The sequence below is a fragment of the Bubalus kerabau genome, chromosome 1 (genome assembly GCF_029407905.1).
Source record: "Bubalus kerabau isolate K-KA32 ecotype Philippines breed swamp buffalo chromosome 1, PCC_UOA_SB_1v2, whole genome shotgun sequence".
Lineage (NCBI taxonomy): Eukaryota > Metazoa > Chordata > Mammalia > Artiodactyla > Bovidae > Bubalus > Bubalus kerabau.
Window position 1 is genome coordinate 62,616,712 of NC_073624.1, and position 13,939 is coordinate 62,630,650.

The following is a 13,939-nucleotide window of genomic DNA, read 5'->3' on the forward strand; positions in this document are numbered from 1 at the left end:
AAAACCTCAGGTTTGGGCTGTCCGTTGAATGAAATGACCTCTGCTCTAAGTGGCTTCAGTTTTGACATATCCTGTATACATACGTCTCCAAGCTGTTTTTTCCAGGGATTGTGTCTGATTAAGCATAACATTCTTATATTTCAAAGCACCTTGCATATCTTGTTCCTTAAGCTCATATTCATGTAAACACTGAACAGTTTCTAATCAACATTATGCCCTTCAATTTGTTCTATGACAGCCCGTATGAGTGACCATGTAACCCACCATTGAAGGGGAATATGGACTCCTTGCTGATATGCTCGTGAAACATTATTCTTAACCCTTATCCATATGTCTAGATCGAGCATCCCCTCCTCTGGGAACCATGGATTATGTTCCAGTAAAATATGATAGCAGTCATTCAACTGATCTTTTGAAACATTAACACCATTTTGTTTCAGCAAGTGATGCATTATAGAAATGAAAGGAATCTTACTGCTATGTTGTCCTTTCCTGCTTATCTCTTTCTGCAGGGCTCGCCGCTTTGTTCAGTCTTCTGTCAAGTCCCTGTTCGGGCGCCACTTGTTGGAGATATGTCTCCGGGACTTGGAAATGGCGAACCTGAAAGAACAACACTTGGACAATCTCTGCAAGGACTGACAAGTTTATTTCTGCAGTCAAGCCTTTTTATAGGAGCAAGGAACAAAGAGCTTAGAGCATACAGCCAGCAGAACATGCACAAGGTTGGGATATAATCAGTAAAAGATACTTCAAGGAACAGCGCATTCTTAATGACCCATGTATTTATCCATGACCCATTTTCTCAAGCAACATCTTTAATGTTTATTGTTAAATCTAGGCGCCGAGCATAGCCAAAGGCAGGAAATGTTCTTCAGCAATCAGTACACAAATGCCTGGGTACTTCTGGCCCTTCGCCATTTTCCCACGGACTTTCTCCTTCAAGGCTATTTAGCACTGTGCCTCCCAACAATCTATCTGTCTGACTTCCCAGATGGCTCAAGGTAAAGAATCTGCCTACTAATGCAGGAGACACAGGGGACATGGGTTCAATCTTTGAGCCAGGAAGATCCCTTGGAGGAGGAAATGGCAACTCACTCCAGAATTTCTGCCCGGAAAATCTCATGGACAGAGGAGCCTGGTAGGCTACAGTCCATGGGGTTGCAAAGAGTCAGACAAAATTTAGCAACTGAGCATTATCTATCTATCTATCATTCTTTATTTCTATACATATGATTAAGTGTATGATCTCTTAAGTTTGAATGTGCATGTATGTACACTCAGCGCTCAGTTGTGTTCAAGTCTTTGCCACTCAAGGGCTGTAGCTCACAAGGTTCCTCTGTCCATGGAATTTTCCAGACAAGAATTCTGGAGTATGTTGCTTTTTCCCACTCCAGGGGATCTTCCCAGCTCAGGGATTGAACCCATATGTCCAGTATGTTCGTCATTGGCAGGTGGAATCTTTTGCATTCTAGTAGCCTAACATTTTAAATCTATGTCCTACCTTTAATGATTTTGATACAATATTTTATATCTTTTTGCTATGACTATCCTTATCACATATTTTGAGTATAAAATATTTTTACTACTTTTGTCTTTTAAACTTCTTATAACTTTATAAATGGTTGATCCACTACTTTATATATTTTTTTCTACCAATGATATTTCTCATTCATAATTTTCCCATTTTTGTTGTGGTCTTTTTCCCCCCTGCTTTAAGTTCCTTTACCATTGCTTATAAAGTCAGTATAATGAATCTTAACCATTTTAGCTTTTATTTGTCTGGAAAAATCTTTATCTCTTCTTCAAATCTGAATAATTACATTGCTGGGTAAAGTATTCTTAGTTGCAGGTTTTTCCTTTCATCACTTTGAATGCATCATGCCCATGCTACTCATTTCTGGCCTGCCTATTTTCTACTAAAAAGTCATCTGATAGTCTTTTACAAGTTTCTTTGAATGTAACTATTTGTTGTTGTCTTGCTGCTTTTACAATTCTCTCATTATCTTTAATAGTTGATAATTTAATGTTAATGTGTCTTGATGTGGATCTATGAATTAATCTAACTTGAATTGCTATACTTCCTGGACCTAGGGGTCTGTTTCCTTCCTGAGGTATGGATGTTTTCAGCCATTATTTCTTCATATAAGTTTTCTGTTCATTTCTCTCTTTCCTTCTGTGATCTCTATAGTGTAAATGTTGGCATACTTGATGTCATCCCCAAAGTCTCTTAGATTATTTTAATTAAAAATTTTTTTTCTTTTTTATGGTCATCATGTGTAATTACCAATGACCTGTCTTTCAGAGCACTGATCCATTCCTCTGATCTAATCTACTGATAATTCCTTCTGGTGTGGATTTTATCTCAGTTATTGTATTCTTCAGCTCTGTTTAATTTTTATTTATAGTTTCTAACTTTGCTGAAATCCTTATTGTATTCATTCATTCTCTTTCTGAGTTCCATGAGCATTTTTAGATCATTACCTTCAACTCTCTATCAAGTAGATTGATTTTCTCCTCTCCGTTTAGTTCTTTTTTGAAGTGCTGTCTTATTTCATCATCTGCAATGTATTTCTCTGTCTCCTTATTTTGCCCAGTTCTCTATGTATTTTCCTATGTACATCAGTTATAGTTTTCAATCTTGGAGAAGTGACTTTGTGTAGGAAACATCCAATGAGGTCCAGAAGCATTCTCTCATTTGGTCATCAGAGGTATAGGCCCCAGTGTTGCCCTCATATGGGATGCATGTATCCTTCTGTAATGGTAGGAGTTAGTATATTAGGCATGCTGGCAGGTGGGGTTGGACCCCAGCCGAGTTGGCTATGTGGCTATGCATTATACATTTGCTTTGAAACCCCTGGAGGGTAAGGGATCTCATCCTCATGATTGGTTGAGTAGCCAGGGGTGGTGGGTAGTGCTGCTAGTAGCCCAAGGAAGAGTAGGGCCGAGTCCTCATGCAGCTGTCTGCTTAGCCAAGGGATAGTCAGGCTGGTGTTGGCCTCCTGGGGGTGGCGATGGGTCCCTGATTTGCTGTCTGCACAGCTCAGTGAAGTTTGGGTTGAAACTGACCTGCTGCAACTGAGCATGGGTGGGTATGTCCTCCATACTGATAGGTTTAAGTTTCCAAAATGACACTTGGTAGGCTGATGTCATCACAGTAGAAAGAACTCCTCAAAATGGCTACTTCCACATGGCTACTTCCAGTGTTCCCTTTTCAACGGGGAGTCTCAGTTGCCTTCAGCCTATCCAGGAGGCTCTCCAAGATCTGCAGGTGGGTCTGACCCATGCCTCTTTCAAATTAGTGCTTGTGTACTGGGACTTAGAGTGTGTGACATTTTGTATGCATGGTTAAAGAGTGAAGATTCTGTTTCCTATAGCCTTCCAGCTTTTCCAAATAGAAAGCTTGCAGGCTGTCAAAGCTACATTTTCTGAGGGCTTATCTTCCCTGTGCAAGCCCTCCTGGACTCAGAAGCTTAATGTGGGGATACTGAACAGCTGTGTGTTCATTGGCAAGGACGTCTACATATGATGTTCCATTTGTGGGTTGCCAACCCAGAGATGTCAGTACTGACTATAATGTGTCTCTGCCTCTCCTATCCACTTCATTGTTTTTCCTACTTCAGGTCCTTAGATGTGAGAAATATTTATGACAGTCCTTAGGTTATATATATAGAGCTGCTTTGTAAGTGGTTGCAATTTTGGTGTGTCTGTGGGAGGAGGTAAGCTCAAGGTCTTCCTACTCTATCATCTTTGCCACAACCCTCATCAGTAATTTAGCTTCAAAAGATATAACCACAATATTAACAATGAATGCACTTCAATATACAAAGAAGAATACATTCTCGCTGAAATGTGTGCTTATACTACAAATATAAAGTTCAGATAACATTGAAAAAATACAGAACTTAAGATGCTTCCACATCTACTAATGAGCAATTAATTACTATAAGATCTGGCTTCCATGAAAAATCTAAACTTTGTAGTAATTAAATGAACCAACCATATGTAGATACTGTACAACAAGCAGCAAATGACTGTAATTCATGAGAAAAAGGAAACAATTCAAGAAATATTTAAACATGAATACAAAGCAATTGAAACAAATCAAACACAATCATAGAGTTAAAAATGAAAAAAAAAAAAAAAGAAAAGAAAAGAAACCTAACAGACATTCAGTGATAACTGAGAAAATATTACAAATATAATTAGAAAGGAGCTGATTAGAAAATATTAGAAACTATAATGGTCAAAATTTCTTTTGAAAGTGGATAGCAACTGTAAACACGAGAGACAAGAAAATTCACAAAAACCCAAGTAAAAGGAACAGAAAGATATTTGGCAAAACTAATACAGTTATGTAAAGTTTAAAAATAAAATAAAATTTAAATTAAAAAAATAAAAAAGAAAATGGAATGAAGGCACAGGAGGATAACATTTCCAAAAATGGATTAAAAATACTGTCAAAGCAACAAAGAGAAAAAAGAAAAACATTATATATTATCAAGCAAAAAGTAAAGCATAGATTTTGGTTAGAAAAATTCAAAACAGAAGACAATAGAATACTATCCTTAAAGTGCTAAAAGATGGGACAATGGAAGACCAAATGAAAACACTAAATCCAGAAAAAACATGTTCTGTTTTTCTGAACATGAGGGAAAATAACAACTCATTAGATAAAGGAAACTAACAGAATGCATTATGCAAATTTGCACTAGAAGAAATGGTTTCTTATTTCCCAACATACTTGTTGTGGAATCTTTGTATATTCTAGAGTAGTGATCATACAACTATAGCCTCTAGAGCAAATCTTGCCCTCATTCATTTATCTTTTGTCTATGGCTGCTTTAACAGTATAAAGGTACAAGTCAAGATGTAAGAAGAGAAGGTAATTTCTTTCTCTTTCAGTATGCTTCTTGGATTGTTTCTTATTTTGGTTCTAGAATCTAGAGGGCAAACCTCACCATGGTTCTCAGTCTTGAAGAGATTGCCAGGCTTCTGTGATACTTTAATACCACCTCTTCTCATGCCTTGCAATCACAGATGCAGCTATGACAGTCTGATCTTGCTAATACCTATGTTACTCCAAAGTCACCCCACAGAAAACCATAATTCAAAAAGATATAGGCAGCCTCCAGTTCAAGATGGCAGAGTAGAAGGATGTGCACTCATCTCCTCCTGTGAGAACACTAAAATCACAAGTTGCTGAACAACCATTGCCAGGAGGATGCCAGAACCTACTAAAAAATGATACTCCACATCCAAAGACAAAGAAGAAGCCACAGTAAGACAGTAGGAGGGGCACAGCCATGATAAAATCAAATCCCAAACCCACTGGTCAGTGACCCACAAACTGGAGACAATAATAACAAAGAAGTTCTCCTGTTGTGTAGGTTCAGAACCCCACATCAGACTTCCCAATCTGGGGACCTGACAAAGGGATTAGGAATCCCCAGGGAATGTGACCTTGAAGGCCTTGCAAGAGTTGATTACAAGACTTACACAGGACTAGGGCAAACAGAAACTTCAGTTTAAGGGAACAAACAAAACCTTGTGCACCAAGACTCAGAAGAAAGGAGCAGTGACTTCATAGGAAACTGACCAAACTACCTACTTTTGTTGGAGGGTGTCCTGAGGAGGCTTCAGTCAGCAGGGACTGACCACAGGGACGGCAGGACTGGCAGCAGATGTCTGGAAAGGTCCCCTTTGGTGTAAACCCTCTTAGAGTTTTCCATTAATCTGACCGTAGAGCCTGTAGACCTGAGGGCTGGATCACCTCAGGCCAGAAAATGACCAGGTTGGGAGTGCAACTGCAACCATCAGCACATAGTTAGATCAAGAGAGTTCCCGAAAAACATCTATTTCTGCTTTATTGACTATGCCAAAGCCGTTGACTGTGGGGATCACAATAAACTGTGGAAAATTCTGAAAGAGATGGGAATACCAGACCACCTGACCTGCCTCTTGAGAAATCTGTATGTAAGTCAGGAAGCAACAGTTAGAACTGGACATGGAACAACGGACTGGTTCCAAATAGGAAAAGGAGTACGTCCGGGCTCTATGTTGTCACCCGATTTATTACTTTATTTATTTTTTTGCAGAATACTTGAACTGTGGTGTTGGAGAAGACTCTTGAGAGTCCCTTGGACTGCATGGAGATCCAGCAAGTCCAGTCTGAAGGAGATCAGCCCTGGGATTTCTTTGGAAGGAATGATGCTAAGGCTAAAGCTCCAGTACTTTGGCCACCTCATGCGAAGAGTTGACTCAATGGAAAAGACCCTGATGCTGGAAGGGATTGGGGGCAGGAGGAGAAGGGGAAGACAGAGGATGAGATGGCTGGATGGCATCACTGACTCGATGGACGTGGGTTTGGGTGAACTCCGGGAGTTGGTGATGAACAATGGGACTTGCATGCCGCGGTTCATGGGGTCACAAAGAGTCGACATGAGTGAGCGACTGAACTGAACTGATCTGATGCAGAGTACATCATGTGAAACGCTGGGCTGGAGGAAGCACAAGCTGGAATCAAGATTGCTTGGAGAAATATCAATAGCCTCAGATATGCACATGACACCATCCTTATGACAGAAAGTGAAGAACTAAAGAGCTTCTTGATGAACGTGAAAGAGGAGAGTGAAAAAATTGGCCAAGAGCTCAACATTCAGAAAACTAAGATTATGGCATCTGATTCCATCACTTCATGACAAATAGATGGGGAAACAGTGGCTGACTTTATTTCTCTGGGCTCCAAAATCACTGCAGATGGTGATTGCAGCTATGAAATTAAAAGACGCTTACTCCTTGGGAGGAAAGTTATGACCAACCTAGACAGCATATTAAAAAGCAGAGACATTACTTTGTCAAGAAAGTTCCGTGTAGTCAAAGCTATGGTTTTTCCAGTGGTCATGTATGGATGTGAGAGCTGGACTATAAAGAAAGCTAAGCGGTGAAGAATTGATGCTTTTGAACTGTGGTGTTGGAAAAGACTCTTGAGAGTCTCTTGGACTGCAAGGAGATCCAACCAGTCCATCCTAAAGGAGATCTGTCCTGGGTGTTCATTGGAAGGACTAATGATAAAGCTGAAACTTCAATACTTTGGCCACCTGATGCGAAGAGCTGACTCATTTGAAAAGACTCTGATGCTGGGAAAGAGTGAGGGCAGGAGGAGAAGGGGACGACAGAGGATGAGATGGTTTAATGGTGCCACCGACTCAATGGACATGGGTTTGGGTGGACTCTGGGAGTTGGTGATGGACAGAGAGGCCTGATGTGTTGCAGGTCATGGGGTTGCAAAGAGGTAGACACGACTGAGTGACTAAATGAACTGAAATTACTGAGCAAGGCCCTGTGCACCAGATAGCCTTGTGGTTGGTCTACAGTTAGCTTATCACTCTCATGGGACCACTAGTCTCTTAATTGCTTATACCAAATATTTATTAAGTTTTGGAGTTCACTTAAGCTTGAATTGCCTACACATGTTTTTCTAAATAGAGTCAGTTCAAGTGGAGAGAGCTGTGGAGGCCTCCATTATCATGGTACAACTTGCTTTCTAGGTAAAACCAACAAGCAGGCACAGTGGTCCAGTTTGCTTAGAATGACACTCCTGCTTTAGGAGAAGGTTTCTGAGTGAGGTCACTAGCCTATGGTGTTCTGAGCACAAAACTTTGTCCTTTAAGAGAATGGGAGCAGCTGGAATTGGGGCCCAGTACTCTTGGCCTTACTTTCTTAGGGTAGAGCTTTTGAATGGGGGCTGGGTAGAGATCATCATATGTTTTAGCTACCCTTGCATTGCATAGACCTTGTTCAATGTGGCACTGGAGGGGACAAGTAATGTTTGCAGCAACAACAATCAAGGGCACATGGTAGCCTTTGACTGTGACCCAGGGTCAGAGGGATCTCTATGTTCCTGCCTGTACTTGCCTGAGTGCACTTTCAGCTCTGCTGGGATGAGAGAGGGCAGGGAAGGAGTGGGTCCTGGCTCAAATGTCATAGATTCTCAGTCTTCCTGATATTTGGAAGATTTTGTTCAGTAAATATTTTTTTGTTTGTTCTTTATTTTCAGATATTTCCCTGGTAGTCTCTTCAAATCAAACATATTTATTATGAGATCTCAAAATCTCAAGCTTCAAAAAACAGCAAAGAAGGAAAACAAACTAGGCAACCACATATGAACACATATCAGCTGTATTCGCAATAACTAAAAGCTGATCAAACATCAATTGTGCATTTGTTTAAGAGTGCATAAACAAAATTTGGTATATATGTACAATGGAAAATGGAAAATTACTCAGCAATAAAAAGAATGGGTTACTTATACATGACAAAATGAAGAAATATGAAAATCATTTTACACAGCGAAGAAGCCTGAGAGAAAAGATGACATGCTGTATGATTCTATTACATACCATCCAGATCACTGGTTATCTGGAGATGGGTTTGGAGGGAAGAATGGCTTGAAAAGAGGCCTAATCAACCATTTGGAAATGAAGGAAATATTCTGTATCTTGATGTGGTGGTGATTTCATTGGCCACAAAACTCACAGAGTTGTTTTATTTAAATACATACTGTTTATTTCAAACCAATTATTCCTCAATAAAGTGTTTAAAAAATAATGTGCAGGTCTTCTTTAGATCCAAGAATTTGTATTTTTTTTAAATTTTATTTTATTTTTAAACTTTACATAACTGTATTAGTTTTGCCAAATATCAAAATGAATCTGCCACAGGTATACATGTGTTCCCCATCCTGAACCCTCCTCCCTCCTCCCTCCCCATTCCATCCCTCTGGGTCGTCCCAGTGCACCAGCCCCAAGCATCTTTTGAGCAATGATTAAGAAACATCTTTTTTTTTTTTGAAAAGATTTCATCTTCACCTGACGAATAGGAAGCTGCACAATAAAATAGAAAATTTAGTTTTGCTTATTCATAATAATGATATATTTGTTATTTTTAACTAACAATTTATTTAGATATTTCTTCTATTAAAACAGAATATTAAAAGAAGGCCAAATTTTTAAATATAGTTGTTGTTAGTGTAGCAGCAGCTGAGTGAGGATTAAATACCATGAACACTCCCATTTAGTAAAATTAGCTAGTTATAACTCTACAATTAGCTATAACTATAAATGTAATGAGATTAAAAATGAGATTAAAGTAGTAATAATGTTTTAGATAAATGTGGTCTTCAGTTTATTTAGGCATGTTTTGCTAGCATCCTTTTGCTTGTAAAATACAGAATCTTTCATGCAACACACTGAGTTCTATAATGGAACAAGCCTTGAAGAGATTCGTAATTCTTTTTAGTTTCACCACACCTAAATCCCAGGCACAGGTTCTTTGCTCACTGGACCTTAGTATTCTTTTATTAAATGGAGAAATAAGAGTTTCTGTAAAGTCAAGACAGTTGACTATCAAGCACATAGGCAAATCAGGATGAGAAAGCTCAGTCTGACCTGACTTTATTTTGTTAATTCTTAATGATTAACTATTATTACTCAGACTTTTCTTCTCATTTTATTAGGTGGTATTTCCCCAGTTAGAGATGCTCAAACATTAGAAGTCATTACTCACTTCTAGCTTGTTTTAACTTTATCACCATTAATTAATATTCAGTTTAGTGTGTCTACAATTTTAAGGTATTCCCTCTCTCCACTGTCATAAGACAGTGATTATCTTCTTCTATGAATATTTATCTTCCACAAGTTACCAACGTGATTTTTCAAAATGTCGATTTGAACACAAAATATTCTTTGAAGAAAAATCCCGAGTGCTTCCCTGTGGTCTGCAGAAAATAAGCCAACTTCCTTGTCTTCTTATATAGATGTGCACAATTTCCACGAATTTCCTTTTAAGTGTTAAATTTCACTCCCTCTCTTTTACATTAATATCAGCAATTAAATTTTTGGAAGTTTAACATATCATTATTTAATTGCCTTTGCACAGAAAGTTTTCTATTTAACTTTGCTGAAGTTTATTTATGTTTACAAATTTACTTATGAAGTTTTCCCTGATCGTTTATATCACTCATCTATAGAAGCTGCACTGTCTTTGTAATTTCTACCCTTGTGGCTCAGCTGGTAATGAATCTGCCTGCAATGTGGAAGACTTGGGTTCAGTTCCTGGGTTGGGAAGATTCCCTGGGGAAGGGAGGGGCTACCCACTCCAGTGTCCGCCTAGAGAATTCCATGGACTGTCCATAGAGTTGCAAAAAGTCGGACACGACTGAGCAACTTTCACTCACTTTATTCACTGGTTTTGCCATATGACATGTTATTAATAGCTATCCATTTAGCTATTTTTTCCATCAATTAATGTGAGCTCAAGTACAGAAATCATTTAAAATTGGGAATTTTTCAATAAGTATTAATTTGACAAATGAATTCTCACTAAGGCATATGTAACAAAATATGAATTATCTTTACTCTTGTTTACTTTTATTACAATTTTCTTGTGAAAAGGTACAATTAAAAAAAACAATTTATCAGCTTAATATATATTCAAATGAAGGGGAGAAATAATAATGATTCAAGCCAGAGAAACCATGAGATAAATGTGCCACTTGGTTAGCCTCTGAACAATTAAGAGTTACTTAAATTTCATACTTGAGACTGTGTACTTCAGAGTATCTGATTCTCTCACTAGACATTCACAAAGATTTCTTTAGTAAATCTGGTATTTTGTTCTGTCTTTCTTAATACATCAGACTGTTACCTTTACCAAGTATATATATATACTTGGTAAAGGTATATATATATAACATATGGTACTGACTGAAGATAAACAATACATCCCAAACAACAGCCTCAAATTGTCAGAAGTTGGTATATATATGTCCTAAAAACAAATTACATGGAAACCATTATCATTATCCAAAAGGAAGTACAGAGAAAGTCAGTCTATTGCAAAATCAACAGCCAGACAAAATATAGTCCATCTTCCTGATGTATGTATTCTGATTAGGTCCAAATACATCTTTCAAAGTATATATTCTTCATATATGCGATTCAAACAAATAAAGTCTCTTAAGATTTGAATCGTATATGGAATTTAGAAAGATGGTAACGATAACCCTGTAAGCGAGACAGCAAAAGAGACACAGATGTATAGAACAGTCTTTTGGACTCTGTAGGAGAGGGAGATGGTGGGATGATTCGGGAGAATGGCATTGAAACATGCATAATATCATATATGAAACGAATCACCAGTCCAGGTTCGATGCATGATACTGGATGCTTGGGGCTGGTTCACTGGGAGGACGCAGAGGAATGGTACGAGGAGGGAGGTGGGAGAGGGTTCAGCATGGGGAATATGTGTATATCTGTGGCAGATTCATGTTGATGTATGACAAACCCAATACAATATTGTAAAGTAATTAACCTCCAATTAAAATAAATAAATTAATATTAAAAATAGATTTGAATCAGTGATTCTCTAAGTTATTATAAAGCTCAGCACTTTCAGAATATTACATTTACTTAGCTCTATTTTCAGTTAATATAGAATTAAATAAAAATAGTTGTTTCGCCAGGATCTTCCTCAGAGCTTCTTTGACATCTTGGTTTCTGAGAGAGTAAATCAAAGGATTCAACATGGGAGTGACCAGGGTGTAACACAAGGAGGCCACTTTACTCAGCTCTGGGAATCTGTCAGGGATGACATACATAAAGATGATGGCACCATACAGTACACTCACGACTCCCAGGTGAGAGCTGCAAGTGGAGAAGACTTTCTTTCGCCCCTCAGTTGAGCGTATTTTTAGAACTGTGGATACAATATATATATAAGACACAATAATGACAATTATGGTAGGCAAAACAATAATGGTGCATAGGAAAAAGGATACCATATTAGGAATATAGAGATCAGAACAAGAAATCCTCAGAAGTGGACGCTCATCACAGTAAAAATGGTCAATGTTCCGAGAAGCACAAAAGGATAAAGTAAATGTTATGATGGTCTGAAGAACTGAGCTGATACAGCCAAAAAAATAGGAACCAGCCACCAACTGAACACAGAGATGTGTTGACATCTGCACAGAGTAAAGGAGTGGGTTGCAGATGGCAATGAAGCGGTCATAAGCCATGACTGCCAGGAGAAACCCCTCAGTCACAATGAAGAGGATAAAGAGAAACAGCTGGGTCACACAGCCTGCATAGGAGATGGACTTGCTCTCAGACCAGAAGTTGATCATAGCCTTGGGTGCAATAACAGATGAATAGAAGAGATCAACGAAGGAGAGGTTGCCTAGGAAGAAATACATTGGTGTGTTCAGCCGGGGATCAGTCATAATAATGATCATCATGCCAACGTTCCCTAGAAGGATCATGGCATAGACAAGCAGAAAAAACAGGAAGAGGAGGATGTGGAACTCTGGGCGGACCCTGAAGCCGACAAGAATGAACTCAGTGACTTCTGAGTGGTTGCTTGTTTCCCTGTCACCCATGGCAGAAATCTGCTGAGAGGCACAAGGCAAAATAAATGAAACTGTGGCTTTGATTCTAGTGCTGTTAATACTTTCTTAAATGTAGAATTAAATTATTTACTGCTTAATAAGATATTGCATACCAAACAATTTTAATGTCAGGAAGATGCAAGAATTTGAAGTAGATGTCATTAGTCTTCTTAAACTGTAATTCTATTAAGCAGTGAAAAGATGTTCTTTGGTTATTTTATTTAAATCATAACTGGCAGGATTTCCGCAAGAAATTAGCCTATTTTTTTGCATAAAATCACTCACATTCTAAATTTCTATTCTTAAAATATGTATAGCTAGAGGCTTTTTTCATCTAAAATTGTAAAATGCACATTATCTAAAATAGACGTATCTCATGTAATCTATATGATAGTGTTTATAGCCCTCATGAGAACGAAGTTAGTGTTTGATTCATTACATGACAGTAGTAAATAAATTGAAAATATTTTTACCTTATTTTAGCTCAATATATTTCATTTTCCTTATTTATGTAGGCCATCTTTGAAAATACAATAAAATAGACATTATTGGCATAGTTAATAACATCCAAAATTCACTAAGTGAAGATAAAGTTCTCTAATGGAGTTTCAAATATTTTCCTTTTCTCAGGTCAAAGCCATTCTCCCAATATATACATTTTTATTGCCTCATTATAAATATTTCAATTCCATTAACAGTCATTTAAAAAATATCACAGTCATTTAAACTTCTTTTTGAGGCAGAGAAAGAAGGTAGTGAATATTCCAATCCTTACACTGCAGTGAATGACTTTCTACCAAGGCTCCATCACTTCAAGAGATCTCACTGTTTAGATAATGCAAGTAAAGTTCACTGATATACATAAAGGGAAATTCCTTTCCTGACTTCTGTTAAACCTTAGGTGTTTTAAGATAAATATAATTGGGTAACCATGGATATTTAAAGACCATAGCAACTTGCATCGTCCAGAGTCCATGATCATGAACTAGAGTATGGGTAGTGGTGTTTATGATAGTGTTAGCTATTTAAAGCCTGTGAAACCTTCCTCAGGATATTTCAACATTGAATTTTTGCTCATCCTGTGTGATGGATTCCACTGGGAGAGGAGTAATCGTAAAGTCAATTATGGTGCCATAATTGAAGACTCTTTGGCTGTTGCCCATGAGGACTGAAGTAACCTTAGGTACAAACAAATAGTCTAATAATAGTCAAAAACAAGAGAAAAAGAGAAAAATTCACTTGAAATTATTACCTGTATATCTTGATATACCTATGTTTCAGGATATGACAAATGCCTCAGGATATGACAAATGCTCTCTAAATCACAAATTCAAAGACAGATTATGGTTGCTAATGCTGTTCTCCTATATTTAAATACCAAACAGTTAAAAAATATACTGAAGGAAAGATAGCATTCATACAATTAACTTTATATCTTTAGCAAAAATACTTATGAGATTAGGCTCTCTATTTAAAAATTCCTTTAAAACTGCA

The 13,939-nt window shown here is 37.8% G+C and overlaps 1 pseudogene; it reads right to left on the reverse strand.

The window, feature by feature from the left end:
- Positions 1-11,484: 11,484 nt before the first annotated feature.
- Positions 11,485-12,483, reverse strand: LOC129641512 (olfactory receptor 9K2-like; annotated as a pseudogene).
- Between the last annotated feature and the right edge of the window lie 1,456 nt (positions 12,484-13,939).